We start from the raw sequence: 22,471 nt of genomic DNA, 5'->3' as shown, positions 1-22,471 counted from the left end.
AGAGTAAGAGCAATCTTGCTATTGCTGTGTCCTCTGTTGTTGGTTTCCTAAACCTTGCCCCTGGGTTGTAAATAGATCCATCATTGAAATCTCTTTAATTGCCCCTTTTGGTTTACATCAATTTCCTATCAGGACCCTGATTGAGTCTCTAGTTGAACTCAGCTCTCTTACTAAACTGCAGGAGATACAGAGGTGGATAACATATGGCCCTAAATCTGGCTATGTTCCAAGTTTATTGGTTCTTACATTCAAAGAAGGTTTTTGATGTTGTTCTCATCAAAGCAGAGTTGTTGGGATGCCTGGGTGGCTCAGTTGGTTAAACATCTGCCTTCGGCTCAGGTCATGATCCCAGAGTCCTGGGATCGAGTCTCACATCCCCCCTGCTCAGTGAGGAGCCTGCTTCTCTTTCTGTCTGCTGCTCCCCCTGCTTGTGCTCTCTCTCTCTCTCTGACAAATAAAATCTTAAAAAAAAAGCAGAATTGTTGTTTTTCTTAACAATATATGCAATAGTCAACATTCAGCAGAAAATACTATGCTCATGGTTTTTCTTTCCTGGTGCATTCATAGAGAAGGAAGCCAGTATCTACTGAGACAGTTGCCTTACAGGAAGTCACACAAACAAGGTAAATGAGGTAAAGAAAATTACAACTTACTGTGATTATATGCTTAATAGAATAAGATGGTGAGTTTATTTGGAAACCAAGTGCCAGGCCTCTCCTTGGTGGAGTGAGCTGACCTCTCAGGGAATGCATATAGTTTATAATTTAGAAACATAGAGATATAAATTTAGGAGAAAAATATGCCTTGTATTAAGTTTAGATTTTTGAAATAATCTAATAGTGCTACTACTACTAGGAGTAATACCTAACATTTATTGAGTGCTTTGTATGTGTTTTGCATGTATTAACATATTTAATTCACATAACTACCCATAAAGTAGGTACTATTGCCATCCTTGGTTTTGTTTTGTGTTTTTTGTTTGTCAAAGAAAGTGAAGAATACAAGAAGTTCACCTAAGATGGGAATCTATGCAATCTAGCTCCACATATGAGCTGATCATTTTAAAAATAATGTTGACTTAACAAAAATTATTTTATGAATGAAAATAATTTTTTCCTCCTCCCCACCATATAATACATCTGCCTCATTATTAGAATAACAAAAAGAGTTTTACTGTTAGACTTCTTTCTTCATTCTGGGAAGTCCTTTTCAGCAGTTACAATTGGATTATTTCAGAAAGAGAAAAAGGAATTCTATACTTCCTGTGAGATATATTTAAAGGGATACATTTTTTAACAGAGAGCATTTTGGCTTTTCAATAGTTAGAACATTAGTGTGAAAGTCCTTTTAGAAGGAATAAAAGTGCTCTTTAAAGTCAAGACCAAATTGTCCAAAGCTTCTCCCAGGCTGGTCACATATCAGTGTCTTCGTTGTCAACCAATAGTCTGGGATGCATAAGGAGCAGAGAGTAGTATTTCAACTTAAGTTTACCATTAGAAATCTACTTGGAAGTCTACTCCCTTTGAGAAGCTGTGAAATCTCCTGGATGTTTAAAATATGTCACATTGGCTGTTTTTTATCACCTTCAACTGTGAGTTTCACCTAGGAGGAAACAGATCTGGTTGGCAAACCATGGCCCCAACCATGGTTGGGATATGTGATTTATCCTGCGTGGAGCAAGTGGGAGGGGCCAGAGTGCTCTGGGTTCTGGTCTGCTCTGATGCTGAGCAGGCCCTGGCCTTGCTCCTGAAATCTGCCTTGCGGATGTCTTTTGGGCCAGGCTATACTGTAGATCAAATACATTCCATCAGAAGATCTCTTACTAACCTCCTAGGATTACCCTGCTTTTCTGAGACTAAAATTCAGAGTCTGTAGAAATAGCATTTCCCATAGAATGCACAGTGTAAGATTGATCAAAAGAGTAAAAGAAGAAGAAAAAAAAAGGAATGCATGTCACGTGAGATCATTATTAAAAAAGAGAATGATTTTCTGATGGAAAATTCCAAACTCCCTTTGAACAACTGCCTTGGAGAATGTCCTTAGGAAACAGAGGTCTTACATCTAATATGTCATTAACTATGCTTATGATTTCCTCTGCGTGTTTATAGGTGGGAGTCAGGGTGTGGAATGTGCAAATATTACACAAAAATTACAGTACAGTGATTACTTCCTTTGCCAGTCCACTTTCCGGAAAGTCATGAAACACTGCAATGGCATCTCTGGTATGTACGGAAACTTAAGCTTTTACCTTTATTTAACCTCACAAATTAGGTCTGACCCAGAGTCTGCATCATGTGCATACTAAGACAAACATTTTGAGTGAATTTGGAAATTCAGGGCATGCGTGTTGTGGACAAGATTAAAGTCTCTCTTTCCCAGAAAGATCTTCTGCAGCTCTACTCCTGCTTGACAACGAGGAAGAGACATCGTCTGTGGAAAAGAAACCAAAAAGAATGTTAGGTTGGGCCCTGAGCTGTAATCCACATTACCCATTGCTGGTTTGTCCACTGAAGCTGTGGAGCTCTTGCATGCTAAGTTGGTGAGAGTCCAGTACTAATGGGGCCGAAGGTCAATGGTCTGGCTTAGTTCTTGAGGCTGTCATAACTCCACCCCATCTGCACAGTTATGCCCTCTCCCATCAGGTTATAGGGTTCTCAGAACTGACATGGAGCCTGGAGGAGCAAGCCTGATATTCCAATCAGGTGACTGATTTCTGGTATAAGCTCAGCTGTTCTTTGCTCTGAGACCTTGAACAATATGTTTAGGTTCTATCTTGGCCTCAGTTTCCTTTTTCAGAGGGCTTTTGGAAACATCATAATTTCACCATCAAAATTCTTAGCCCATTGATGATAGTTACTACAGTTTACATTTCTCCTGTTTCCCATGTGGTGCCTTTTATTAAGACAGAATTAGAGAAGATTACATACACACACACACACACACACACACACATATGTGTGTGTGTATATATATATATACACACACACATATAAAGACAGATATAAAGACAGAATTAGAAATATAGAGACAGAATTAGAGAAGTTCATATTGATTTATACTGGGCCACAAGAATAGACTGAATGATGGCAAATTTCCTCTAGAATATCAAATAATAAAGATAATAATAGTAGTATAGTAGTAGAGCTGGTAATGTGTGTCAACTGCATGACATTTTTCAAAGGTTAGTATCTGTTTTGATCCTCACTACAACCCTCTGAATCAGGTATTATTACCATATCTAATTTATGGCTGAGGAAACAGAATAAGAACACTCAAGTTACTTGGCCAAGATCAATAATAAAGTGAGAACCGGAAATTGCTTAAAGGTTCCATAGTTGATGTCATTTAACCACTACAAACCTTCCTGGATTTGGACACCCAGACATTTCTAATAATTGAAAGTATTTTTTCTTCTATCTGTTTGATAACTGTAGAGTATTTCCACACATGCAGATTGGTCTATTAGAAAATCAAGGGTTGGGGCGCCTGGGTGGCTCAGTTGGTTAAGCGACTGCCTTCGGCTCAGGTCATGATCCTGGAGTCCCGGGATCGAGTCCCGCATCGGGCTCCCTGCTCAGCAGGGAGTCTGCTTCTCCCTCTGACCCTCTTCCCTCTCGTGCTATCTCTCTCTCAAATAAATAAATAAAATCTTTAAAAAAAAAAAAAAAGAAAATCAAGGGTTAACTAATGTGTAGAGAAAGTAGAAATAGAGTATGACTCTACTTGACTGTTTGCCTTATCACTAGCCTCCTACCATGACAGTTTCAGAAGTTGAGAAAATGTAAAGCTTTCCAGCACCTATTTCTTTTGTCTCCTTTATAAACAAAGTAAATCGGATTCCCCTGGGTTTAATTATACTCTTTGGGAAAAGATCTAATTTGCTCTCATTTAGATTTTTGGGTTAAAGCTGGTTTTTATCCAAAGGTAGATTGGTAAATTAAAAAACTGAAACTGCAAGCAACTCCTCAAACTAACCACATTCCTGAGTAAAAGGAATACTTCTAACTCCTTTCATTGTCAAGGATCAATTTCACCTGTGGTTCATCATACCTTTAGGGCATTATTGATCCAGCTTTCTACTCCACCAGATCTTTACTCAAAGCTGCCTAAAAAAAACTTTTCCATCTGTCTCTGTAACTGGGAGACCAGGAAGGACCCTACCTATTGGGAAAGTTTAGTAATTTTTTATTTTTTAATTTTTATTTTATTATTTTTTTTAATGACACCTTTTAAATCAGTGATGTTGGTGCTATGGATCAAATTTTGCAACCCTCTCCTCTGCCTTCATGTTGAAGTTTAACCTCCCATATGATCGTTTTTGGAGATAGGGCTTTGAGGGAGTAATAAAGGTTAAATGAGATCTTGAGGCTGGGGCCCTAATCCAATAGGATTCAGGGCTTTAGGAGAAGAGGGGGAGATATTTTTCCCTGCTCCCCCCATCCTCCTCTCTCCTTATTGTCTTGCTTTCCCTTGAACACAGCTAGGAAAGGCTATGTGAGCACATGGAGTGATTGCAGCTATATATACACAAGCCAGGAAGAGAGTGCTTACCAGTACCTGAGTATACTGGCACCCTGATCTTGGACCTCTGGCCTCCAGACTATGAGAAAATAAATTTGTGTTGTTTAAACCATCTACTTTGTGATATTTAGCATGGCAGTCCTAGTAAACTCTAATACATACTCTTTTAGGCAGTTGAAACACTGGGGTGAGCAATGGTTGTAATTTTTGAGTAAAAAAAAAAAAGGCTTCTTAGTACCTTTGTTACCACATCAGTACTCAAAGTTGTGATGGGCAAATAGAATTTCATTCCAGTTTTGCTTAGAATAATAAAGTCATACCAACCCTAGATATTATCTCTTTCAATCTTCTCATTTTACTTATGAGGAAACAGGCATGGGTAAGGGGCCCACATTAGTTAGTTACAAGGTCTGTACTAGAGTTCAAACACTTAGATTTCCAGTTCTTTATTCCTGCTGCCATATAAAATGTTTCATCTTGTTATTATATTTTTACCATTGATTCAGTTGTCCTTTTTTGCTTTGTAACCTTCAATATCAATATGCTTACCTTTCAAAAATATTTTGTTTGTTCCTTTAAGTGTTTACTTCAGAATAGATTTTCTCTACCTGTTTTTACTACCTTATAAACCACACGGTTTTCAGGGAATACGCTAACAAGATTTTCCATTTTTTGTATGCTTTACTCAGTTAATAAATGACAGTGGTTTTCACCGATGCTTTTCAGCTCCATTAAAAGGTTGATTTTCCTGAACTGAACATGCAATTTTTTATTTAATGTACTGAATTTCTAATTATAGTCCATAATTAAATTATGGTCACTGTCCTTGAATTTTCTTCACTCCTATATTTCTAGACACTTTTTTCCCTCTTTCACATGACAGAAGGTCTCTAGCTGTTTCCATTTTTAATTTTGCTTTCCTGAGCTACATAAGAGCTTTTGTTATGCCCTCACAAGAAGTGTTGATGCTTTGTGAAGTCTAAGGAGGGCTTTGTCAGATAGTCTTGGCACAGCCTCAAATAAGTACTCAGTCTTCATATATGATGCTATGTATAGACATGCATGGTACTTTGTAGGTGTTTTGAAGACCATCTCTGATCTTTTCCAAGTAAGGTAGTTTAATCTCAACATCAAATTGAAGTGGTGCAGAATCCCCCCTTTTAGTGGTTAAAAGTGGATTTTAATCAAAGGACTATCGTGATGTTGAAAGCAAATATTTCTAGGGGACCTAGAAGTTTACAGAGCAATTTCACATACATGAGTCCACAAGCTCTTCACTTTAAGCATGTGAGAAGTTTACAGGATGAATAATGTTATATCCATTTTGCAGATGAGGAAGTGGATAATGAGAAATCTTAAATGTCTGACTCAGGACAAACCACTATTGAGAGCTAAAATCCATAATTTTTTGTCTCTAGTTTCTTCTTTTTTGTCCTTTATGCCCTTTCTTGCATATTGCATCTCTACCTCATGAGGATATTACTTTATTTACAAAAGGTTTTGCTGAGTTTCTTTTAGGCTGTGAGGTTAGAAACATAAACTCGATTAAATGAAATTTAACTCTTAGTTCCATTTACTAAGCACATATTTTTAAAATCACTTGTTCCTTAACTCCTATCCCTTTTCAAACTAACTTATATTATTGGATATAGCTTTAGTTAGTCATGACCTAGAGCTGTTTAAGTTCAACTCTTACACCCAGTGCTCTACTTGGGAAGAAATGGCACTCAGCATATGTGAGCCTCTGTTACTATTTAGGAGGGTCCATTTGATAATATATTCTAGCTTAGAAACTTAGAAAGAGACTGGTAATGTAGAGGTTAATAACTTTTCAGACCTACCTGGCTTTGGAGCTTGTCTTTTGCACAAGGCAAGATACTGAACCTCTGTAAGTCTCATTTTCTTCAATGTTTAAAAAAAATGGAAATAATTTTGGTATCTCCATCATGGGTTTGTTAGAAATATTTAATAAAATATGAAAATCCTTTTACACAGTGTAAAATCTTGCTCCCAGAGGCTTGGCTTCCTAAAATCAAAGCTAACCAAATTCAGAATCTCACATACGTCTTGCCTCCATTATGAAGTCCAAATTTTTTAGGCGAATCCTCAAAATTCTTCAGTCTCCTTCCCTTGTACCATTCCAATTTCACCCCTTTCCCTTCTCACTCAGCTTTTATTCCAGCCACTCTGAAAAGGCAATCATCCCTTCCCACCTGTACTGCCCTTCCCATGTCACCAAATGTTTGCATTTTCTTTACCCTGCTGTCATTTGTTGGAATACCCTCTCCTCCTGCTATGAAAGCACCACACTCCTGCAAGATAAAGCACACCAAGAGTTTATTGCTCTGCCAGATGTTTCCAAGGCACTTTGTCCCTTGTGTCTATTGCAATACTTTTCTGAACTTGTACCTTCTTGCCCACAGCCCTGACTCTTTCACTAGACTTTGAGGTTTTTAGAGCAAGCATCCCATTGGGTTCATCTTTGCATTCCTGGTGTCAGGCACAGAGTGAATAGTCAATAACTGTTAGATTGAATTGAACTGATCAGTTAATCCTTAAGTTATTACAGAATATTCACTACACTATGTAGTCTGGGAGAACGCGTTGGACAACAGAGCTTTGCCTGTGGAGTATTTAAAGTTCATTGAGTAAAGACTTGAAAGATAAAACACTTAGTGAATTTTTGCTTAATTAAATGAGATGATCACCATGAAGTACTCAACACAGTTCCTGGAATATCACAGGTTCTACCAAACTTTAGTCGTTTTACCCACAGGAGGAAATGGGTTCAAATCTGAAATGATGAGAGCAGTGCTTTTTCTTTGGGAAAACTGTCCAAAATTTGTTTAAAATTTGTTTGTAAAACCATTTAAAGTAATATTTAGATAAACAGCTTGTTCAGTGAGTTTTACTCTGGTGATCTTAAAGTCCTCTGAAATTTTTTGAATTTTGAGTTAGAAAATTTCTAGAGAATCCCAGCAACCCATATCCCACTAGCCTTCAGTTAATGGGCACATAATAACATCAGTTTTTATTTTGTTTTCAATTTGAGCTATTCCAACAAATTAATAAGTATGGGAAAAACAATTATAGAATAAACTCAAAATATGTCTATGTAGGTGAAACTAATTCCTTATTTGCATATTTTCTTTTTTATCTATTTGAAGAATACAATTTGAATCTTATTAAACAAAATGTATACAATTAAATAGTTCCTTAGAGCCTATTTGTCCATCACTCTTAAGTAACTACAGATGCAATAAACTGGTTTTGTCTCCCTCGCTAATATTGATCAGTTATCTTACACTTTATCTAAGCTGGCTTTATCCTTATATTCTTTGTCTTGAGATTCAGAATAACAGATCCAACTCTTTTCTTTGGTGTTGGTGTGCAAGATAACACCATTTTAGGGAATCTATCAGATGTTTTAGTAAGATTGCTTAAGAGAAGAGCAGTACTTTTTGGGTATCAGGTTAGAAAAACCAAAATTAGGGAAAAAATAAATTTTATCTCAGTAACCCTCAAGCAAAACTAAATTCTTATCTTTTAGAAGAAAGATGTAAGACATAAGACAACTCATAAGTTGTTGTGAGAATTAAATCAGATCATTAATGTGACCAAGTAAATGCTTGGTAAGGGTTAGCTATTAATATTAAAGCTAGACCTTCAATTGCAATCTTTGAATCAATCTCTGTTAATATTTAATCTTAATTTATGTTAATTCTAATAATAATCATGCATTGTTTTCATAAAGCACATATGATTTGAATTGGTGATAAGGCATTACAAGGAAGATTGGCAGAGAAATAGCCTTTGGGAAGAATGCAGAGACCTATGCATTTATTCATGCATCCACCTGTCTATCCATCAGTCCACCCCAGGTTTCCACTCATTTACTCAGTACATACTAGATTTATGAGTCCATTATGCCAAACTATGTTGGCTTTGGAAATGTGTCAACTTGCCTAAGCTGAACTTCATTTTCCAGAATTCTTGCTCCTACGTTTCCCATCAGGGTGGATCAAAGAGGGATTTCCGCCGTGAGATACGAAGGGTGGAAGTGAAATAAAAGGCCTGGTGTGGCTCACACGCATTGTCTTATCTGCTGCTGCCCTTGTTGGTGTAAGGCAGTGCTCAGGCCTGTAACTACCGTCCCTTGGATACATCTTCATCTGGTCCACCTCCTGGACCAGGTGTATGTGTTTAGCTCTGTGATGAAGGGCCCTGAAAGACACATCTTAAAGATCAAAGTCAGCAAGAACTGACACAGGTTTCTGGCTTTCCTGGGCTCCCACTGCTGCTGTGTTTCCAGCTCAGCCTTGCTCTCCCCCACTTTATATTATCTTCCTTTCCCAAGGACATGCCCTGCAGACTCCAAGCTGTAACTTCAGACATAAACTCAATAACCCTATAGAAATTGCTTACCCTGCTCCCACAATTGCATATGGTCAAATATCTGTAACAAATCTTCTCATTAAATATATATCCTAGAGGTTCTGCTTCTCTGATTGAACCTGGACTGACCCACAAACCTAGTCTTAGATCTGTCATCATTGAATCATATTCTTTTATAAGGGAAAGAACACTAGAATTTATTCTGAATAAACCTGCTTGAACACACCATTCTCTTACTCAGAGGGAAGATATTTGTTGCTTGATCCAGAAATACTTTACTTGACTTCAGTATTTTTTTAATTTGTTTTTATACTATGAAAACCATAACTCTTAAAACTGATGATTCCATTTGGAACTGGCTTTTAAAAGTTACATTTCCTAATATTTCTTTGCCTTTTGGCTAGCTTTGAACCCTGTGACTATTTAGTTGACTGGTGGCTTTATTTTGTTTACTAACCCTTAAATTATATCTTCCTTGATTTCCTCATCTGCTTCAAAGTATAATTTATCCTCTTACTATATTTATCTCAGTTTTCTACATTAGACAACTTTTGGAGGGGAGTATAGCTACAAATAATAAATGAAAATAAATGTTCAATATTTTTTTCAGCTTACTATTATATAAGAGGATTTACATAGGTATAAATTTTAATGGGACTATTAAGTAGAAGTTAGAAGTTTTCTAATTTCTTACAAACATGTCATTATAAACTTTCAAAGGAAGAACCCAAATGAATAGAGTAAAACTAATATTATGTTATACTCAAGAATGTGTAGATGTTCAAACATGTGTGATGTTCAACTATTTCTGTGTTTTTCATTCATCATTCATTCATTCATTTCTTAGTTGATTTATTCAAGCAACAGAATCATATATTTAATACTATTGAGGAAAACTGTTAAATGCTGGAAATACAACTTTCCTGCACATCAACTAATGGGGAAAACAAATGAAGAGTGGAAAAAATACAGTGCACAATGTATTAAGCATTATGTTAGAGAGAAGTACAGAGAACAGACTGAGGATGAGGTGTTGCCACTCAGGGTGGGATGAACTCAACTCAGAACAAGGTTGTCAGGAACGGTCTGTGAAGGATAAAACCAGGACTAAGTTTGGAAGAGAGTGAATGAGTAAGAAAGAATAGAAAGGTGTTGTAGGGAAGCCTAGAGAGGCATGAAGAGATTGTGACATTTTGAGACTTGCAAATAGATATCAAAGTGATTGAATGTTAGAATATGTACATGGATGAAAGGGAAGGTTTTGTGAGCACAGAATGTGTCTTACCAACAAGTTTGGTCTTTATCCTGAGGGCAAGTACAGTTCTAGAAGAATTTTTAAGTGGGAGAATAACGATTTCACATTTAAGTTTATCTCCACATGTATACCTTAATAATCATCTCAAATTTAACATGGGTCAACGGAGACCCATTATTTCTTCCTGAGACTCACTCTCCGCCCCCAGGCTTGCCTGTCTCAAAAAATGGTACGCTATCTGTTGAGTGCTCAGGCCAAACATTTAAGCATTTTTCCTGTTTTTCTTTTTTTCCTTGCCCTTCACATCCAATTCACTGCCAATCCACTGACTAACTCTTAAATGTATTTTGAATCCATCCACTCCACTGCCTACCCACTTCTAGTGAGCCAAACTAAATCATTTGTCTTTTTTTCCCTCTGCAATAACTCTCTGGGTAATTTAGAGTATCTATCCAGTCTTTTTTCACATACTCATTTTAATTAACTGCATCAGACCTGCCATTCTGTGATATTATATTTCCCCTGCTTCCTTGCTTATTTGTATCTGTCTCAATTTAGAATGTAAATTCCCTGATACTAAAAACTGTTCTTGTTCACCAACCTATAGAGCAGTACCTGGCAAATAGAAGGCACTTAAGAAATTTATGTTACATTAATGGATAAAAATATAAGAATGGTTATTCTGGAGACAATGTAAAGAATGGCTTCTAGAGGGGCAAGTCTAGAGACAAGAGTAGTTGAAAGGCTGTTTAGCAAACACTGCTTCCTTTGCCCACTACGCTGGTTTCAGCTGTAGCTCTCTTGGGCAGTTCTGTGTGCAGGGGCAGCATGCTACCTCAAGCGCCTTACTTACGTCAGCTTTTCTGTTTCAGACATATTTGTAGAGGAGCCCAGAAGTGAAGGAGATTTAATGCAGGGGCCACCCTTTCAACCAATAGGGGAAGGGAGAAGGTGTAAAGACCCACTTCCCATCCTTCAAAGGGAAAATTCTGAGATGCATTCTCCGTGGTTTTGCAGAGCTTCCCCAGCACCACTGAACTCCTTTATCCACAGTGGGAAGCAGAACAACAACACAACTTTGATTGCTTTTTTTAACTTCCCTGGCTCACTCTTCCAGCTCTCTTATTCCTGCTCTCTGGGGTCACCTCACCAATCAACTACCTGCACCCAAGTCCCTGTCTCAGATTTTGTTGTTACAGGAAGCTCAAACTAATACAACCTTTTTTGTGTTAATGTGTACAAGGAGAGATGAAGATTTGCGAGCTCTTTGGTGGTGAAAGTGGCAGGATTTTGAGACTGTTTTAATGGAATGAAGAGGAGGAAATATAGGAGGGGGAATTCAAGAATTCTCAAGTGTATGTTGGTGTAATTCATTCTGATGGGAAAGAGGTTGGGGGAAGCATAAAATGAGTAGCTCAGTGTTCTAGTACAACAACCAAGGGCAAAAGTCCAGAAAGTTGCTAATGTGAGAGTAGGGGCCTCAGAAAAATTCTCAAAAGCAAGGAGTTTCTTGGAGTCAGTTTCAACTTGGTGTGGGAAATAGTTGAAGCCAAAGCAAAGAGACAGCCCCAAATGGAAGATGGGTAGAATGAGAAAATAAGAGGAAAAAAGAACAGGTAATAGTGCTAATGACCCCTCCAAGTCCTGAAATAAAGAGAATGAATGTCTACATTTGAATGGTTTTAGCTATTCAGGGCTACCGGTAGTTGTACTGATTATTAATTGATGTTTTGCATGTAAAGCGGTCTGTTGTTCACTATTTGAAGGTTGCTTAAGCATACATAAATATAGTTTTCACTGAAGAAAATTTTGACATTTTAAGATGCTAATATGCTTTGAGAAATTTCAAAAGGAGGAATACAATGTGTTGCATTTCCTAACATTATTTGACGTTTTTCCTCTCTTAAGAAACCACAGCAAGGTTGCCTGGGTGGCTCAGTCATTAGGCGTCTGCCTTCGGCTCAGGTCATGATCCCAGGGTCCTGGGATTGAGCCCTGCATCGGGCTCCCTGCTCCACGGGAGGCCTGCTTCTCCCTCTCCCACTCCCCCTGCTTGTGTTCCCTCTCTCACTGTCTCTCTGTCTGTCAAATAAATAAAGAAATAAATCTTTAAAAAAAAGAAACCACAGCAAATATTCCTTAGTAACCATTAGTTTAGCTGCACTTGAAATTTCTTTCTGTTATAGTATCTGATGTTCACATTGGCTAAAATTGAAATGGTCTCCAGGAATGGTCTGTTTCCAAACCTCAAAGACAATGAACTTCCAGATTTCAGATATTCTATAAATTGTAATAAATATAGATGATGCAGAAATTTGTCAGAACAAATCATTTCATTAAAACATTCTTAGCAAAGTTTTAAGTGTGTTAGAAAACTCAGGAAAATTTTCAGGGGTTCAAAGTTTGGGAGATAAATTTAAAAACAAACTCTCATGTTTTGGATATCCCTGCCAGATTGCATATGGTAAACACATGGCAGTGGTCTCATCTGGGCTTTCACAAGGAGAACACCTATCCCCGTGTTTCCTGGCCCCATGGAGTTTCAGCTACTGCAGGTTTCCAGTCCTGTAGACTCAGTCCCATTTAATGTCTAAACCTGTCTGGTCAGATGAGATCTTAGGATGGTAATCTTAATCTACTAGGCAGTCTTCAGACCCCTCATGAGGATGTGATTTCCCAAGCTGTAGCCCAACTGTGGTCTTGGCTCTGATTACTCTTTCTGGGTGATCGTGCCTTTCTCTGATTGACATTCCTGTTTTTTATCCAGGTGAGGCGGCTTGCCTTGAATTCTACCCTGCTTGCTTGTAGCTCTGACAACCTGAGGAAGGTCTGTTGGTCTTTGTTGGGAGAGGAATGGAGTATGTGAGAACTGTCCCTATACTTTAGCTTCTGATTTGCTTAAAGCCAGATTGATTCTCCTATACCCAGGACTCTAGCATGCCACTGAGTACAACTATACCACTACCTTAATGTACTGACTGCTCTGCTCATCCACTTTAATATATACTCCAGAAGAAGCATGAAACAAGATTGATTGCCAGTTCTTTCCAGGACATTGTGATGTGGATGCTATTACTGAGCAAGCATAATAACTATATAAACATATAAACATACATACCACTATGGTGTAGTCTCATCATAGTGGAATCTCCTATCCAGATTTTACTAATTGAAACAGAGGAAAAAAAGGCAGAGGGAAAGGGAAAAACTTGAGAGCATATTGTTCAAAACTTAAGACTGAGAGAGGACAAACAAACCAAAGACACATGTTCACTTATTTTTTTTATTATATTATGTTAATCACCATACGTTACATCATTAGTTTTTTATGTAGTGTTCCATGATTCATTGTTCACTTATTGATTCATTCAACAGATATTATCTGAGAACCACTCTATGTCAGACACTATTCTGTATACAGGAAACATAATTATAAAAAAAAGACATAAAAATTCTCTCCCTTCATGGCCATTCAGTGAGTACATTCATGCACATCTGCTCTTAAAGTAAATTCAGCTTATTTGGAAAGACCCAATTAAGGACAGTCATTGTGTTCTAGTATCAGATTTGAAACTTGTTTTCCTAAAGTAGATAAAAAGCCTAAACAAACCAAGGCTAGTTTGTTAAACACAAAAACTATGATCACATAATCGGTTTTATTTGCCTCTATTCGTGTGTGGTAAGAATTGAATAGAGTTTTTTAATGTGGGAATTTTGAAGACCAAAAAAATGGGAAAAATTTTAAATACCGTATTTTCTAAACAATTAGTTTATACACAAGCATGACTAATTACGATATAAATAATCACAAATAGCTTTGATTTCATCACCAATCTCAGTCTACTAGAAATTGAAATAAAGAGAAGAGTCAGCTCAGGTGCAGGAAATGTTTTAAGCACAACCTTGTGGCTCGTCTATTTTTTCCTCCTTTCCTCTCTTCTCTATTTCCCTCCCCCCATGTTTTTTCCTTTCCAGATACTGAAGAGTATATGGAAGGCTTTTCCTCTCTCTGAAAGTTTGTTCTCTGCAAAGACTCTCAGACTCCCTTGGCACAAACATCACTTTAATTGCTCAGATGGAAAATTCACTCATAACCTAATTCTGCTAATGGTTATCTAACCTAATTGCTATCTCTCTGGTATTCGATACTGTTTACCACTTCCTTTTTCATACAGTTCTCATTTTGCTTTAACAATATCCTTATTTCCTAGTCTCCTTTCATTCATATTCCTTCTCAATCCATTCTTTATTTAACCACATCTTAAATATTTATATTACCCATACTCTTTAAATCAGTCCCTCTGTTACTCCTCAGTGAAACATGGTTTCAAGATGCTTTAGCTGGTGTAAGGGAATATATAGTCTATCTATGGAAGCCACTCTGTCATTAATTAATTATTTAATTAATTGATTAAATCTTTAATGAAATGGTCCTTTCCTATCCATGATAATTCCTGGTCTAACATGTGGCTTCCTTATTCTACCACTATATCCAGAAAGATAATTAAGATTAAAGGATCTCAGCAGAATTTTAACTGTAACAAAATTCAGTGGGTGACAAATAACAGAAACCACTCTACTCAGCTTCAGAAGACAAAAAAAGGACTAATTGGAGTAACGTGACAGCTCAGAGAATCCAAGGGTAGGAAGATAGTTGGGCTTTGGGAACAAATTGGAACCAGATACTCAAATGTCACTGTTTCTATCTGTTTGTGTTAGTGGACTATTGCCACAATAATGCCAAATAAAAACTATTTCAAGACGGCACAGAACAGCAAGAATTTATTTTTCTTGCTTATAGGTCTGCAGGTTAGTTTGAGAAGCTTACTTTAGGCTGTGAGTTTGCTGGGCTTGATTGGGATTTTTCCTAGTTGTGGATTGGATTTATATATAGTTCATGTTCTTTCTCAGTCTTTTTGGACCAAAAGCTCCCTGCAGTGTGCACTTCTTTTCATGCATCCCTGGAATGAATACATGAGTCTGAGCAGAAATAAAGGATATCTATTAAAGCCTCAGCTTGCAACTAGTCTACTGACACTTTGATCCATATTCCGTCGGCCAAAGTAAATCACATGGCCAAGCTCAACATCAATGAGATAAGGAAAGGTACTCTACCTCCAGTGAGAGACCCTGCAAAGTCACCTGGCAAAGGATGTGGATATATATGGGGTGACCATAAAGAATTGGGGAATAATAATCCAAACCACCATACTCCCTCATTCTGTCTTTTCATCCTGAATTATATATAATCGTGAAAAGTATCACAAATCACTTAGTTTCTCAGGCTATAAGCCTCAGAAATGCTTTTGGTATATCCACATGCCTAATTACCTATATCAACTCAACCATAAAGTTGCTGTGTTCTTCTCTCTCACTCCCATCCCTTCTTTCATTTTTATTATTGCTACTCGACTTTAGGTTTTATTGCTTTTATATTATTATTATATAAGTGAGGGTTTTATTGTATTTATATTATTATGTAATATAAATAAGTTTATATGAAATATAAACATAGTATATATAAATATATAACTTACATCTAAATATTATGTGTAGATGTTTGCTATATCCTCTGAACTGGTTTTCCTGCCCCCAGCCTCCCCCTACTGTTACCTATTGATGACATAGCACCTGGCATTCCACATTGCACTTTCAAAAGTAGGATTCTGCAATTTTATTCCACTTCTGATAGATCTTTAATTATTTCTCATTTTCAGAAATTAAAATTCCTCAGCGTGGAACAGAAGTCCGTTCATAGTCTTCTCCCAATTCGTTTTTCGAGTCTCATTTACTTCTGTTGCGCAGCATGAACCCACACTGCAATCACAAATAATTACTTGTCCATCCTGGATAGTTCTATGTACTTGTATATGGATTTGACTTTCAGGATTTCCTGTTACCTACCTCTTACATCTCTGTCTGTGATACCTTCTTTAGACCTCACCTCAAATTTTACACCTTGTGGGAAGCCTTAGGTGTGTCAGTCCCTCCTTGTGCCCCATCCCAATACTTCACTTACCTGACATATTATTTGCCTCATTACTAGAATATTCACTATTAAGCATTTTATATACCACATTTATTTTTGTCACTACTTTTTTTTTTAAGATTTTATCTATTTATTTGTCAGAGAGAGAGTGAGGAAAGAGAGCACAAGCAGGGAGAGTGGCAGGCAGAGGGAGAAGCAGGCTCCCCGCTGAGCAAGAAGCCCGACTGGTGACTGGATCCCAGGACCCAGGATCATGACCTGAGCGGAAGGCAGATGCTCAACCTACTGAGCCACCCAGCCTCCCCTCATCACTGCTTTAACCCTTTGAGGTTTGCATTATCTCCATTTCACTGATAAAGAAATCAAGGTTCAGAAAACTTAAGTAACTTAACCAAGGTCAACGTACTTACTAAGTGAAAACGATATTGTTTAAAGCCAGATGCATTGGACCTCATGGAATGTGTTTATAAACATTACATTATAAGGCTTCACAATGTGTAATTACAGTTTTCTATGTGCATCTATTTTTTTTCTAATGCTATGACTTAAAGCAAGGACCCAGTTTCATTCAATTTTACATCACTACCAGCCAGTGCTCTTGTCCCCAGGTGCCTGTTGGTCAAATTTATAGCACGAATAAATGAACACTAACGTGAGGTATCATAAAGCAACTGTCCATTGACAGATAGCTCGGGATGTGATAGAAAAGCACGGGAGAGATATAAAGAAAAGACCTGCAATTGGTTAGAGTCGAACTGAGAGAGAACTCGGAGGGGGCAAATTGTAAGCTTTTTACCAAGGAAAATTGCCTCACAGATCCAAACATGTGCCCTCCAGAATTTCCAACACGCTAAAGAAGGCAATCTCGATGTATTAGAGTGCATGTTTTATTTCATTTTCTTCCTGTTGTAAAAAATGACTCAGTTCTGCTTGGAGAGGGAAAGTGTTTACTTTTGCTTTTTGAATAATTTCCTGGGGAGAACTGTTCTGTTTATTGGGGAAGGGGGATGGGAAACTTCAAAATTGGCTTTATTATGCAGAACATTTTGAAAGTGCTGTAAAGACATCATAAAGTAGCTTTTTTTTCTTTTATAAGGGTCTCATTCCTACTGTCAGACTGTAATTATTAACATAACCCTCTTGGCACTCTCTTGTCATCCCCACCTGAATGTCCTCTCTTGTTTTATCTGTGATCTTTCTCCTGCTTTATGAGTTTAAAGAGCCCTTGGCTACTTTCTAATGAGACAAAACCTGGTTTCTGTAGCCTAGTCACCCTCTATTGCTTGAAGAGAGAAAGGAGAAAGTTCACTGGAAGGTAAAGAGGAAAAAAAAAAAAAAACAAAAAGAGGCAGACCCAGTCTCCTTAATATCCTTTGTAACTACCAAGAACAACCTGCCTGATACGGAATTTTTGTTTTGGCTTGACAAGAGTAAAAAAAAAAAAAAAAAATCACAGCCCCACAATATTTCCCCTTGGGGGAATTAGCCTTATCTCGGTGTTCTCTATCTCTCCTGTGATCTCTAAATGCTGACAAATCTGCTGAACAACAAGCCGTGGTGTTTCCTTCTGGACCCCCAAGTTCTCTTCTTACAGCCCTTGGCCCAGGGTGAGGTTTTTCAATCAGTGTCAGCTTCAAGCCAGCAGCTTGCATCCTACTGCAAAATTTATGGAGCATGCTGATGAGAACAATGTGGCTCCCTGGGAAGATGACTGGGAATTGGCAGAGGAGTTTTGTAGGTCTGAGCTCTGCAGCTGGCCATCGATTGTTCCTTCATCTGGTTGGACTTCAAAAGGCTGCATGCCTTGTTATTTGTTTTGCACCCCTAACCAAAAGCTACTTTGGGAGCACAGGACCCTTCTTAGAATACGTGAAAGCATTCTCTGCAACCTCATCTCCCGTTTGGCAGAGATCACTCCTTATCCAAGCTTCCTAAAGTGATGGGGGAGAGAAAAAGGAGTGATGTGTTTGATTGGTCAGTTACCTGAGTGGTCTCAAAGGGGCCAGGAGGTAAACGAATGGATGTATTAAATGGTAGTGAAAGCGTTGGCACAGTGCCCACTATATAGTATACACTAAAGGAGTACTTGGAGAGGAAATCGAGTGTGGACTCTGAAGCCAGGTTGCCTGGCTATTAATCCTGCTTCTCTTCCTTATCAGCTGCAAGAACACAAGCAGTTACTTAACTTATTGGGGTCTCAGTTTTCTCATCTACAGCGTAGGGACAAAAATAGCAATGCCTCTTAGGGATGGTGTAAGGACTGTGTAGAAAAATACATGCACATTCTTACATCTGGCTCATGGCAAGTGCTTAATTAATGTTAGCTATTTGTTGAATGGGAACAGTAAATGTATAGAGAAAATGGAGCCCAGCCATTTTCAAGGTCCACTTCCTCTCATTCTTCAAATAATATCTGATATGGCTAAAAACAGCCATTGCATTTCTGAAAGTGACCTAAGGAGGAGAAAGGTCTATCTTATATAATATTTAGAAATATATCACATGGTATATACTATGTACATTATATATACACTATATTATATACTTACACATTTATATATAAATCTTTCTTATATATCATACATATAAATCTAATTTATATATGTATAGGTACATCACATGATATTATATTATCTATAATCTTATTTTTAAGCCCACTTCTTCTACTACTGCTAAATTTTAAATCAGTACGTTTATAGAGAGGAGTAAAACTATTTTGAAATCTGAGTGTCTGGATTGTGGTTATATTTGTATTAACTGCCTGAGAACTGATGTTTTGATATTACCTGGTTTAAAGAATATTTCTTTTATTAGCTTTTGGGGCACTATTTCATTTGGACTAAAAAAGTTTCTTTGGAGAAGCGCATTCTGACTTACTGATCTAGCATGGGGGCAAAGACCATCAGAGTCCAAATGTAAGACAGATGGGAATAAGGTCGGAGAATTTGACTTTGTAATTTTCCTGGATCATATTGCCACTCATTCTGAACTTGCAACTCAGTTTTTCGTCAGTTTATTTAAATACAGTTCTTCCCAAAAGGAGACTGATGAAAGAGAGGTATTGATCATCTTCGGTGATATATACAGGACAGCGGTCCAAGGGACTGTTAGATGTGTCCAGATGCAGTCGGTTTTATATAGGCAAAGGTTTTGGCCAAATTATAAATCAAAAGAGGCATCCAGATGTGGTGGAAAAGACATGGGAGTTAGGAATCAGATAGAACTGGGTTGGCTTCTTAACTCCGCCACTTGTGAGCTGGTGACCCCAACGTTTTAGATTTCTGAGTTTTCTCATCTATGCTTAGAGTCTTCAGTGTTATCTCTCTGAACCTCACTTTCTCTACCGGGATAATTATACCTCCTTGCTGTTGGGTATTACATAAAATCCTGCTGGATAATTCAGTCAAAACAACCAGTCTGACCGGGTTTTTTTTTTTTTTTTTAATATTGAATTCCTATTTTTGAGTGATATGGATTCTCTTCCTCATACAATGTCAATTAGAATAGTCAAATCAGAGCCCAAGTTTAATGAGGTGTAATTAGCATAGATTTTGGAGATAAGATTAAGGGGGCATGAATTTTAGACTTTGTTATTTTTTATTAGGAATTTATTTTTTTAAAGCAGTTTTAGGTTCACAGCAAAATTGAGGGGCAGGTACAGAGAGTTACCAAATACTCCCGTGCCCCTCCACATGCATAACCTCTCCCATTATCAACAGCCCCTAACAGAGCAGTGCATTTGCTACAGTTGAGGATGATGAACCTACATCGACACATCATGTCACCCAAAGTCCCTAGTTTACATTATGGTTCACTCTTTAGTAGTGTACATTCTTTGTGTTTGAACAAATGTATAATGACATTTATCTACCTTTATGGTTTCATACAGAGTATTTTCACTGCCTTAAACATCCTCTGTTCCCTGTCCATTATCCTTGCCCCTGTCTGTACAAACCTCTGGCAACTACTGATCTTTTTGCTGTACCCGTAGTTTTGCCTTTTCCAGACTGTCATAGTTGGAATTATACAGTATGTAGCCTTCTCAGATTAGCTTCTTTCACTTAGTAATATGCACTTAAGTTAACTCCTTGGCCTTTTATGCTTTGATAGTTCATTTATTTTTTCAGCACTGAATAATGTTCTGTCACCTGGAGGTACCACAGTTTCTCCTCCCACCCCCATTCACCTATTGAAAGACACCTTGGTTGCTTCCAAATTTTGGCAGCTATGATAAAGCTGCTCTACACGTTTGTGTACATGCTTTTGTGTGAACATAAGTTTTCAACCCATCTGGGTAAATACCAAAGAGCATGATAATTGGATCATATGGCAAGAGTATGTTTCATTTGGTGTGAAACTGCCAAACTTTTCCAAAGTGGTTGTACTATTTTACCTTCCAGCAATGAATGAGAGTTTCTGTTACTCCACAACCTGGCCAGCAATTGGTGTTGTCAGTGTTCTGTAGGCTTTGTTGTTTTGGTCGAGTAATCCAGAGCAAGTTAATTCATCTACTGGCATCTTAGTTTCTTTGTTGGTAAAATAGGATGTACTGAACTTGAGGATTTATGAAGTTATCCAGACAGTGTTCAACATGCATTAGTTTTATTTTCTTCATAAAATAGGAATTTGCTATTTTTCCTTTTTTTTTGTTTGAAGCAAAGGGAACGGAACCCTAAGTCCCTGATCTCCTACTATCACAGCTTTGTGCTTTTGCATCTTTTCCTTCTGCCTTAAAATATTCCTCTTTCCTTTCTTCTCTACCTAGTAAACGTTTTTCCCCTTTCAAGAATGATCTTAAATATCACAAGTCTGAAATGTTACCCATCTCCCTTAATATTAACATAATGAAGAGCAAACACCTGGGGACATCATTTCAGCCATTTGCATGGATTATTCTTTTTATCGTTCACCACATCATGTATTTTAAATATCTCCATGGGATTGAAGAAGAGACTCAAGATCACACCATTCACAGGTAATAGAGAAGTAGAGGGTCAGATATTCTAACCTGTATTTATACAACCCTAAAGTCCCATGAAAATTTCTTTTCATTCTCCTCTCTTCCTCTGCTCCCAGAGGACTTTGTGTTCATCTTTCTTCTAACACTTATGCAAATTCAGTAGAATCATTTTCACACACTCATCTTTGCTGCTAAACTGTGAATGTCTCAAAGTAAGTGGCCTTGGCTTGTTGGTCGTTGTGTGCCTGCTCCTGAAGCACTCTTTGTAAACATTAGATATTTAGTCAGTGCTTGGGTTAACATATGCACCAAATATTGATATCCAGTTTTCAAATAATCAATTTATCGTACAATAGAGTTATTAGCAAAATGATGCTTAGCAGGATGTAATCTTTCCTGTGTCATCAGAACATTCTATAGGACAAAGAAGGGCTTTAGGAGAAACACATCATTATAAACATCAGTTATCAACAACCACAAGAATAAACATATGTTCTGTTTAAAGTCATATCTTTACTGTAACTGTTTGTAAATTTCCACCCGTAATCTACAAATAGTCACATTTCTTGACAGCTGTCAGTATTTAAAATTTCAGTCTGGACCATGCAGACTTATGCACATTATTCATGAGTCTCCCTAGTACAGTATTTATAGAGAGATCAATGAAAAAATTGTCTGTGGGATTTACATAAATAAGTTTTAAAAGATCCTACATATTCTCATATCCTATTATTACACAGAACAGAAAATTAATTAAATCAATTTAATAAGCCAGATTTTTCCCATTAATGTTAGCTATTTAAAACTTTAAAAATAACACCTTTTCAACCACATATAGAAGAAGTGAAATTTACTGACCTCATTTGATTGGTTATCTATTTTTGTAAGTCCCTGAAGTAGCAAACAATTACTCTTGTCAGTTTTTGTTACAGTCCCGGAAAGATCTAGGGCAACTCTTTTTCATTTTTTTTTTCTTTCTTCATCATGTTTAAATGCAGACAACAAGGACACTTCACAGGCTTATGCCAAAGACATCAATCGTTTTTTAATGAGGCCATAACCCTGAGTAGGTCATGGAATATTAAAAATAAATGAACATATTGCTGTCACTGGGGATTGAACTCTCTCAGCTGAAGGGTATCGATGAGGAAACACAATACCAGAACACAATACACTGAACTGCCTACGTTTCAAAAGGCAGTTAATTAGCAGACGCTATATGAATGATCCCCTTGCCCATGTCCTTGGTGCACTCGAGTTATGTCTGTGTCAATGAGAGAATCTTGCACTGCTCTTCTCAATAGAGGACCAATTGGCTGAGACACATGACCAGGCTTTATCTACACAGTCA

The sequence above is a fragment of the Eumetopias jubatus genome, unplaced genomic scaffold, assembly GCF_037043125.1.
Source record: "Eumetopias jubatus isolate StellerSeaLion01/CBP00866 unplaced genomic scaffold, mEumJub1_p1.0 scaffold_2, whole genome shotgun sequence".
NCBI lineage: Eukaryota > Metazoa > Chordata > Mammalia > Carnivora > Otariidae > Eumetopias > Eumetopias jubatus.
Note: the sequence above shows the minus strand (reverse complement) of the source record.